Source organism: Schistocerca nitens, chromosome 3 (genome assembly GCF_023898315.1).
Source record: "Schistocerca nitens isolate TAMUIC-IGC-003100 chromosome 3, iqSchNite1.1, whole genome shotgun sequence".
NCBI lineage: Eukaryota > Metazoa > Arthropoda > Insecta > Orthoptera > Acrididae > Schistocerca > Schistocerca nitens.
In genome coordinates, this window is record NC_064616.1 from 308,199,764 (window position 1) to 308,208,452 (window position 8,689).

Sequence of the window (8,689 nt, forward strand, 5' to 3'; positions counted from 1 at the left end):
ATCTACATCTACATGATTACTCTGCTATTCACAATAAACTGCCTGGCAGAGGGTTCAATGAACCACCTTCAAGCTGTCTCTCTACCGTGCCACTCTCGAACGGCACGCGGGAAAACGAGCACTTAAATTTTCTGTGCGAGCCCTGATTCCTCTTATTTTATCGTGATGATCATTTCTCCCTATGTAGGTGGGTGCCAACAGAATGTTTTCGCAATCGGAGGAGAAAAATGCTGATTGAAATTTCACGAGAAGATCCCGTCGCAACGAAAAACGCCTTTGTTTTAATGATTGCCACTTCAATTCACGCATCATGTCTGTGACACTATCTCCCCTATTTCGCGATAATACAAAACGAGCTGCCCTTCTTTGTACTTTTTCGATGTCATCCTTCAGTCCCACCTGATGCGGATCCCACACCGCACAGCAATACTCCAGAATAGGGCGGACAAGCGTGGTATAAGCAGTCTCTTTAGTAGACCTGTTGCACTTTCTAAGCGTTCTGCCAATGAATCGCAGTCTTTGGTTTGCTCTACCCAAAATATTATCTATGTAATCGTTCCAATTTAGGTTATTTGTAATTGTAATCCCTAAGTATTTAGTTGAATTTACAGCCTTCAGAGTTGTGTGACTTTTCGCGTAATCGAAATGTAGCTGATTTCTTTTAGTACTCATGTGAATAACTTCACACTTTTCCTTATTCAAGGTCAATTGCCACTTTTCGCACCATACAGATATCCTATCTAAATCATATTGTAAGTCGTTCTGATCATCTGATGACTTTACAAGACGGTAAATGACAGCATCATCTGCAAACAATCTAAGACGGCTACTCAGATCATCTCCTGTATCGTTAATACAGATCAGGAACAATAGAGGGCCTATAACACATCCTTGGGGAACGCCAGATATTACTTCTGTTTAACTCAATGACTTTCTGTCTATTACTACGAACTGTGACCTTTATGACAGGAAATCACGAATCCAGTCGCACAACTGAGACGATACTCCGTAGGCACGCAGTTTGATTAGAAGACGCTTGTGAGGAACGGTGTCGAAAGCCCTCTGGAAATCTTAAAATATGGAATCAATTTGACATCCCCTGTCGATAGCACTTATTACTTCATGAGTATAAAGAGCTAGTTGTGTTTCACAAGAACTATATTTTCTGAAACCGTGCTGACTATATGTCAATAAATCGTTTTCTTCGAGGTACTTCATAATGTTCGAATACAGTATATGTTCCAAAACGCTACTGCAAATTGACGTTAGTGACATAGAACTGTAATTCAGCGGATTACACCTACTCTGTGGTGTCTGTTCTTTTGAACATGTCCGAAAGAACAGATACCACGCATGCATATAATTGATTCACCTCGATGGGCAATGAATCCACCACCTACAGTGCGGATGTACAATTAAGTTCGATCTCCTGCCTCCTGTGTGATCTCAAAATAGCGAGCATAGAGGACGTGGACGGAGCCCGCAGATAGATGGCGCTGGGTGGGAGTGTGGAAGGGCCGGGAGGCGTGCCCAGATAGTTCGCGCAGTTGTGATTCCCGACACCGTATCCAGATGTCGCAGTGGCTTATGCAACTGTCTAGTAAGCAGGAAATCCCGGGTTCGAATGCCAATCCAGCATACATTTTCACTCGTCGCCGCTGATTCCGCATAAAGGCCCAATGCAGCTGACATCAATAGTTCCTTTCCTTTCCTATCTCCCCTTCCACCTCAATTTACATACATTGATGAGCCAAAACGTTTACCATTGACCGTCACCTCACCTGGATCCCTCATCTCCGCTCCATCCAATCCAAAGCCCACAACCGCCTCCGACTCCTCAAACTCCTCTCTGGCAGGACATGGGGGTTGCACCCCTCTACCATTCTCCACACCTACAAATCCTTAATCCGTCCCATCCTCTGTTATGCCAGTCCCGCCTGGATATCTGCCCCCCCCCCCCAAATTCTGTAAGTCCCTCCAGATCCTTGAGCGTCATGCACTCCGCCTCGCGGATCCTCTATGATCTTATTCCTTTCCCCCATCTGCTCCTATTCCTCGAACATCTCCACATCTTCTACACCCCCCGCCGCCTTGATCCCCCTCACCCCCTGGTTGCTCCGCTCCTCTCCCATCCCTGCCCCCTGCCAGGTATTCACTGTTGTGTCCCCCCTTCCCTCCATCTCTACACCCTTCATATCCTTTCCCAAGGTGGCTTCCATCAACTCCCCCTCCTGGATGATGCCCTCTCTCCCTCCATTTATCCCTCCTATCAACTCTGATCCTCACTCCCCCTCCTTTCCTCTGTCCTTTTCCCAGGCTCCCTCTCCCCCCCCCTTCCATCCTCTTTTTCCCCACCTCCCCTCTCTCTGCCCCCTTCTCTCTCCCCCGAGTTCTTTTGCATTTCCCTCCTCTGCTTCTTCTCATTCCCTCTCGCGTCTGCCGTGCCCCTCTCCCCCCCTTATGAGTCCTCTCCCTCCTTGGTTCTCCCCCCCTTTTCGTTTTTCCTCTCCTCCCTCCTTGTTCTTCCCCCTCCTCCAGGTCCCCCCCCATCTGCCTTTGGCTCAGGAGTGTCATCTTTGTGCCGCCATTTTCGTGCAGTGTTTTATAGCGAGTGTTGATAACGGCCATCATACTGTCGCTGGGTGTGATTTTTTATCTCTTGTGAACAGAAACCAGACTGTCGCCATGTTTTTTACTTGTGTGTCTACTATGTTACTTGTCTGATTCCTGTGTCTTTTATTAACATTGCCAACCCCTTTTGCTTTCTGTTTAACTTTCCGCATTAATCCGCCATTTTTACACTTTAAGTCACCGTTTTATCGCCTGTTTTTCTTGTTTCTTTTCTTCTTCCGTTTTTAAAAAAGTCTGTAGGCTGTAGAGCAGTGTACTAAGCTGCTGCCAGCCCGCCCCCTTCGGGGGGAATTGAAAATCAATAAAGAAAAAAAAAACTAAAAAAAAAAGTTATGACCACCTGCTTAACAGCATGTTTATCTGTCTTTGGAACGAAATACAGTACTGCTTATGTGTATCAGGAATCCAAAAATTTATTGATTGGTTTGTGGCAAAACGTGGCATTGGATATCTACGCCAAGGTCATGTAATTCGGTTAAATAACGGGCAGCCGATTTGCGTACGCGGTGATGGCGCCCGTTATAGACCTAGATGGGTTCCATAGAATTTACGTCAAGCGAATTTCGTCACCGAGACATCAACGTGAGTTCACTATAATGCTCCTGAAACCACTTTAGCACGATTCTGGCTCCGAGACACGTACAATTATACTGCTGAAAGACGACATCGCCGTCTGGGAAGACATCATTCATGAAGGGATATAGGTGGTTCGTAGCTGTTAGCGTGTCTTCGATTATTGCCACAGGTCCCATACACGCGCAGGAGAATGTCTCCCGTGACATAATACTGCTCTCACCAGCCTGCGTTCGTGGTGCGCTGCACGTTTTAAGCCACCGTTCACCTCGATGATGGCGTTGTCGAGGCGCCCATCGAGCTAGTGTAGCAAAAATGTGATTCACCCGAAGAGCCAACATTTTTCCATTGATCGACGGTCGAATCACGATGGTCCCATGCCCACTGCAATCGTAATTGACGATGTAGTTGGCTCAAAATGTGGACACGTAGACGTGGTCTCCTGCGGAGCTACATGTTCAACAATGTACGATGGACGGTGTGCTCTGAAACACTTGTGCGTGCATCAGCATTGTGCTCTTTCGGCAGAGATGCCACACATCACCATATATCCTACTTTTCAGAGCAGACAAGCCTCTGAACCTCACGTTATGTGAAGAGAGGTGAACAGCCAAGCATTTAGTCCAGAATGAGATTTTCACTCTGCAGCGGAGTGTGCGCTGATATGAAACTTCCTGGCAGATTAAAACTGTGTGCGCCGACCGAGACTCGAACTCGGGACCTTTGCCTTTCGCGGGCAAGTGCTCTACCAACTGAGCTACCGAAGCACGACTCACGCCCGGCCCTCACAGCTTTACTTCTGCCAGTATCTCGTCTCCTGCCTTCCAAACTTTACAGAAGCTCTCCTGCGAACCATGCAGAACTAGCACTCCTGAAAGAAAGGATATTGCGGAGACATGGCTTAGCCACAGCCTGGGGGATGTTTCCAGAATGAGATTTTCACTCTGCAGCGGAGTGTGCGCTGATATGAAACTTCCTGGCAGATTAAAACTGTGTGCGCCGACCGAGACTCGAACTCGGGACCTTTGCCTTTCGCGGGCAAGTGCTCTACCAACTGAGCTACCGAAGCACGACTCACGCCCGGCCCTCACAGCTTTACTTCTGCCAGTATCTCGTCTCCTGCCTTCCAAACTTTACAGAAGCTCTCCTGCGAACCATGCAGAACTAGCACTCCTGAAAGAAAGGATATTGCGGAGACATGGCTTAGCCACAGCCTGGGGGATGTTTCCAGAATGAGATTTTCACTCTGCAGCGGAGTGTGCGCTGATATGAAACTTCCTGGCAGATTAAAACTGTGTGCGCCGACCGAGACTCGAACTCGGGACCTTTGCCTTTCGCGGGCAAGTGCTCTACCAACTGAGCTACCGAAGCACGACTCACGCCCGGCCCTCACAGCTTTACTTCTGCCAGTATCTCGTCTCCTGCCTTCCAAACTTTACAGAAGCTCTCCTGCGAACCATGCAGAACTAGCACTCCTGAAAGAAAGGATATTGCGGAGACATGGCTTAGCCACAGCCTGGGGGATGTTTCCAGAATGAGATTTTCACTCTGCAGCGGAGTGTGCGCTGATATGAAACTTCCTGGCAGATTAAAACTGTGTGCGCCGACCGAGACTCGAACTCGGGACCTTTGCCTTTCGCGGGCAAGTGCTCTACCAACTGAGCTACCGAAGCACGACTCACGCCCGGCCCTCACAGCTTTACTTCTGCCAGTATCTCGTCTCCTGCCTTCCAAACTTTACAGAAGCTCTCCTGCGAACCATGCAGAACTAGCACTCCTGAAAGAAAGGATATTGCGGAGACATGGCTTAGCCACAGCCTGGGGGATGTTTCCAGAATGAGATTTTCACTCTGCAGCGGGGTGTGCGCTGATATGAAACTTCCTGGCAGATTAAAACTGTGTGCGCCGACCGAGGCTCGAACTCGGGACCTTTGCCTTTCGCGGGCAAGTGCTCTACCAACTGAGCTCCCGAAGCACGACTCACGCCCGGCCCCCACAGCTTTACTTCTGCCAGTATCTCGTCTCCTGCCTTCCAAACTTTACAGAAGCTCTCCTGCGAACCATGCAGAACTAGCACTCCTGAAAGAAAGGATATTGCGGAGACATGGCTTAGCCACAGCCTGGGGGATGTTTCCAGAATGAGATTTTCACTCTGCAGCGGAGTGTGCGCTGATATGAAACTTCCTGGCAGATTAAAACTGTGTGCGCCGACCGAGACTCGAACTCGGGACCTTTGCCTTTCGCGGGCAAGTGCTCTACCAACTGAGCTACCGAAGCACGACTCACGCCCGGCCCTCACAGCTTTACTTCTGCCAGTATCTCGTCTCCTGCCTTCCAAACTTTACAGAAGCTCTCCTGCGAACCATGCAGAACTAGCACTCCTGAAAGAAAGGATATTGCGGAGACATGGCTTAGCCACAGCCTGGGGGATGTTTCCAGAATGAGATTTTCACTCTGCAGCGGAGTGTGCGCTGATATGAAACTTCCTGGCAGATTAAAACTGTGTGCGCCGACCGAGACTCGAACTCGGGACCTTTGCCTTTCGCGGGCAAGTGCTCTACCAACTGAGCTACCGAAGCACGACTCACGCCCGGCCCTCACAGCTTTACTTCTGCCAGTATCTCGTCTCCTGCCTTCCAAACTTTACAGAAGCTCTCCTGCGAACCATGCAGAACTAGCACTCCTGAAAGAAAGGATATTGCGGAGACATGGCTTAGCCACAGCCTGGGGGATGTTTCCAGAATGAGATTTTCACTCTGCAGCGGAGTGTGCGCTGATATGAAACTTCCTGGCAGATTAAAACTGTGTGCGCCGACCGAGACTCGAACTCGGGACCTTTGCCTTTCGCGGGCAAGTGCTCTACCAACTGAGCTACCGAAGCACGACTCACGCCCGGCCCTCACAGCTTTACTTCTGCCAGTATCTCGTCTCCTGCCTTCCAAACTTTACAGAAGCTCTCCTGCGAACCATGCAGAACTAGCACTCCTGAAAGAAAGGATATTGCGGAGACATGGCTTAGCCACAGCCTGGGGGATGTTTCCAGAATGAGATTTTCACTCTGCAGCGGAGTGTGCGCTGATATGAAACTTCCTGGCAGATTAAAACTGTGTGCGCCGACCGAGACTCGAACTCGGGACCTTTGCCTTTCGCGGGCAAGTGCTCTACCAACTGAGCTACCGAAGCACAACTCACGCCCGGCCCTCACAGCTTTACTTCTGCCAGTATCTCGTCTCCTGCCTTCCAAACTTTACAGAAGCTCTCCTGCGAACCATGCAGAACTAGCACTCCTTGCCCGCGAAAGGCAAAGGTCCCGAGTTCGAGTCTCGGTCGGCGCACACAGTTTTAATCTGCCAGGAAGTTTCAAGCATTTAGTGTCTCGTGGTAGTTTCACTGTCCTACCTCTTTCCGTAGATGCTCACAACAGTAGCACGTGAACATTCGACCATCTTCTCCGTGTTAGAGATACACGTTCACAGGCTCTGCGTAATAAAATATTCTGGCCTTTGCCAAAGTCGGTTATCTCAACGGATTTCCCCATTTGCACCCCATGTCTTCTCTAGGGTGATCCCCCGTCCGTGGCTGCTTTGCTTTCGTACTTTCGTTACAGCATCACGTGCCCGCAACGCCACCAGGCGGCATCCAACGTCGCGGGTGGGCAGTGGTCATGACTTTTGGTTGATCATTGTGACAGGCAAAACATGTCGAACGCATTCAGAGATGCGCTTCAATGATCTTAACAGGTCCGTACAGTCCATGCGAAAGCACAATAGGAATGGTAGTCATTGAAAGAAAGATGACGTAGGCTTCACGAAACCATCTTGGATAAATTTAGAGAACATGTATTCAACAAAAGGCTGTGAGATCATTCTGCTTTCGCAGTCGTATGACTCGCGTAGTGGTCGTGAAAATAATATAAGAGAGATCAGGGAGGGCAGTCATCTTTCCCCCGCTCAAGACGATAATAGAATTGGACTGAAAACCTCAATGAACCCTGCATTTACTCGCAGATTATATACAGGGTGGCTATAATTCAACTTTTGTAGGGCAATGAAACTTTGTGAAAATATTTATAACAGCATACGGAACAAAAATGATGAATAAACCATCGAAAGAAACACATTTTAATTTCCACTTGAAAGGATAACATTTATTAATTGCGTACCACTTTTAAGTTCTAGGTTACAAACGTTGCCCAGTGTGACTACAACGTGCATCCACGACAGCCTGGAAGCGCACAAGGAATATCATTTCACAACTTTTCGCAGTACTTTTCGAAAAGTGGACCACAGAATGTTCAGTTTCCGTGACACAGCTCGTGCATGCTTGAAGATCGCACATTGCGTTCAACATTCTCAGCCACGCCAACAAAAACTTCTTCAACAATTTGTGGCGCAATTGCCCATCGGCTTCTTCCAGGAAAAATTCCCAAATCGCCAGTTAATTCGAACTTCGAATCATGTTCTTCTATCCCGATGCGAAAAGAGGACCTCTCCGGATTCTTTTAATGCGTCAATACTTGCGAAGAGCAGCAGCGCTATCGTCGTTGTTTTGATGAAACAACTTTGCCACTAAAGCCGTATTCACCTTTCCCACACTCATCTTGACTGCAACTATAATGTACACTAATGCTTGTGTTTCAACCCTACTTCGCAGCACCAGTACCGATGTCTAACGGCAAGTCATGACACTAACAACATAAGTCCTACAGCGCACAACCCGGACATTGTTCCTATGAAGTTGAGAACCATACAGTGAATAGTTTTCCTTCTAGTCTAGAGTGGCCGAGCGGTTCTAGGCGCTACAGTCTGGAACCGCGTGACCGCTACGGTCGCAGGTTCGAATCCTGCCTCGGGCATGGATGTGTGTGATGTCTTTAGGTTAGTTAGGTTTAAGTAGTTCTAAGTTCTAGGGGACTGATAACCTCAGATGTTAAGTCCCATAGTGCACAGAGCCATTTGAACCAACCTTCTAGTCTGTCTTAAGTAGCGAAAGTTTAATGATAATCGCCCTTTATGTAAACATTCATTTTTCTGGTCTACAGACACGGGAACGAACCGCGAATATCCTTCTCGAATGTTACTGGGTGAATGTTAAACGACAGCTTCAGTTGCTAAAACTGTCGTAAAATACAGTTGCAACTGCACACCCTCTAGCTGACTTAGCGAATTTCCTAATGTCTTCACCAACAACGATCCAGTGGCTAATGTTAGATCACGAATTCAAACCCCAACAGTTCGATCTTTGGTCGGTCCTAGGATCTTTCTGTCATTTATTGCTTATTTTCCCTGTGGCAATGATTTATATCTGTGAAAAAGCCAAGCTTCACCATGATTCGCAGTCCAAGTTAAACTGTACGTCCTCCTATAATTTGCTGGGTAAGTCAGCTCAATGGTCACAGGAAGGCAACGACATTTCAGTTCGAATTGGATAAGTCTAGTGTTCAGACCTACATTCGGTTTGAGAACAGCTTTACCTCCAGTAACGG

At 48.1% G+C, this 8,689-nt stretch overlaps 8 non-coding genes across 8 annotated transcripts; all 8 read right to left on the reverse strand.

Annotated features, from left to right (window-relative positions):
* Positions 1-3,897: 3,897 nt before the first annotated feature.
* Trnas-cga (transfer RNA serine (anticodon CGA)) lies at positions 3,898-3,971 on the reverse strand. Its single transcript has one exon. It is a non-coding gene; the product is annotated as a tRNA-Ser (tRNA).
* A 228-nt stretch (positions 3,972-4,199) lies between these two features.
* Positions 4,200-4,273, reverse strand: Trnas-cga (transfer RNA serine (anticodon CGA)). The gene has a single exon. It is a non-coding gene; the product is annotated as a tRNA-Ser (tRNA).
* Positions 4,274-4,501: 228 nt separating this feature from the next.
* Positions 4,502-4,575, reverse strand: Trnas-cga (transfer RNA serine (anticodon CGA)). Its single transcript has one exon. It is a non-coding gene; the product is annotated as a tRNA-Ser (tRNA).
* Positions 4,576-4,803: 228 nt separating this feature from the next.
* On the reverse strand, positions 4,804-4,877 carry Trnas-cga (transfer RNA serine (anticodon CGA)). Its single transcript has one exon. It is a non-coding gene; the product is annotated as a tRNA-Ser (tRNA).
* Positions 4,878-5,407: 530 nt separating this feature from the next.
* Positions 5,408-5,481, reverse strand: Trnas-cga (transfer RNA serine (anticodon CGA)). Its single transcript has one exon. It is a non-coding gene; the product is annotated as a tRNA-Ser (tRNA).
* Positions 5,482-5,709: 228 nt separating this feature from the next.
* Positions 5,710-5,783, reverse strand: Trnas-cga (transfer RNA serine (anticodon CGA)). The gene has a single exon. It is a non-coding gene; the product is annotated as a tRNA-Ser (tRNA).
* Positions 5,784-6,011: 228 nt separating this feature from the next.
* Trnas-cga (transfer RNA serine (anticodon CGA)) lies at positions 6,012-6,085 on the reverse strand. Its single transcript has one exon. It is a non-coding gene; the product is annotated as a tRNA-Ser (tRNA).
* A 228-nt stretch (positions 6,086-6,313) lies between these two features.
* Positions 6,314-6,387, reverse strand: Trnas-cga (transfer RNA serine (anticodon CGA)). Its single transcript has one exon. It is a non-coding gene; the product is annotated as a tRNA-Ser (tRNA).
* Positions 6,388-8,689: the final 2,302 nt, after the last annotated feature.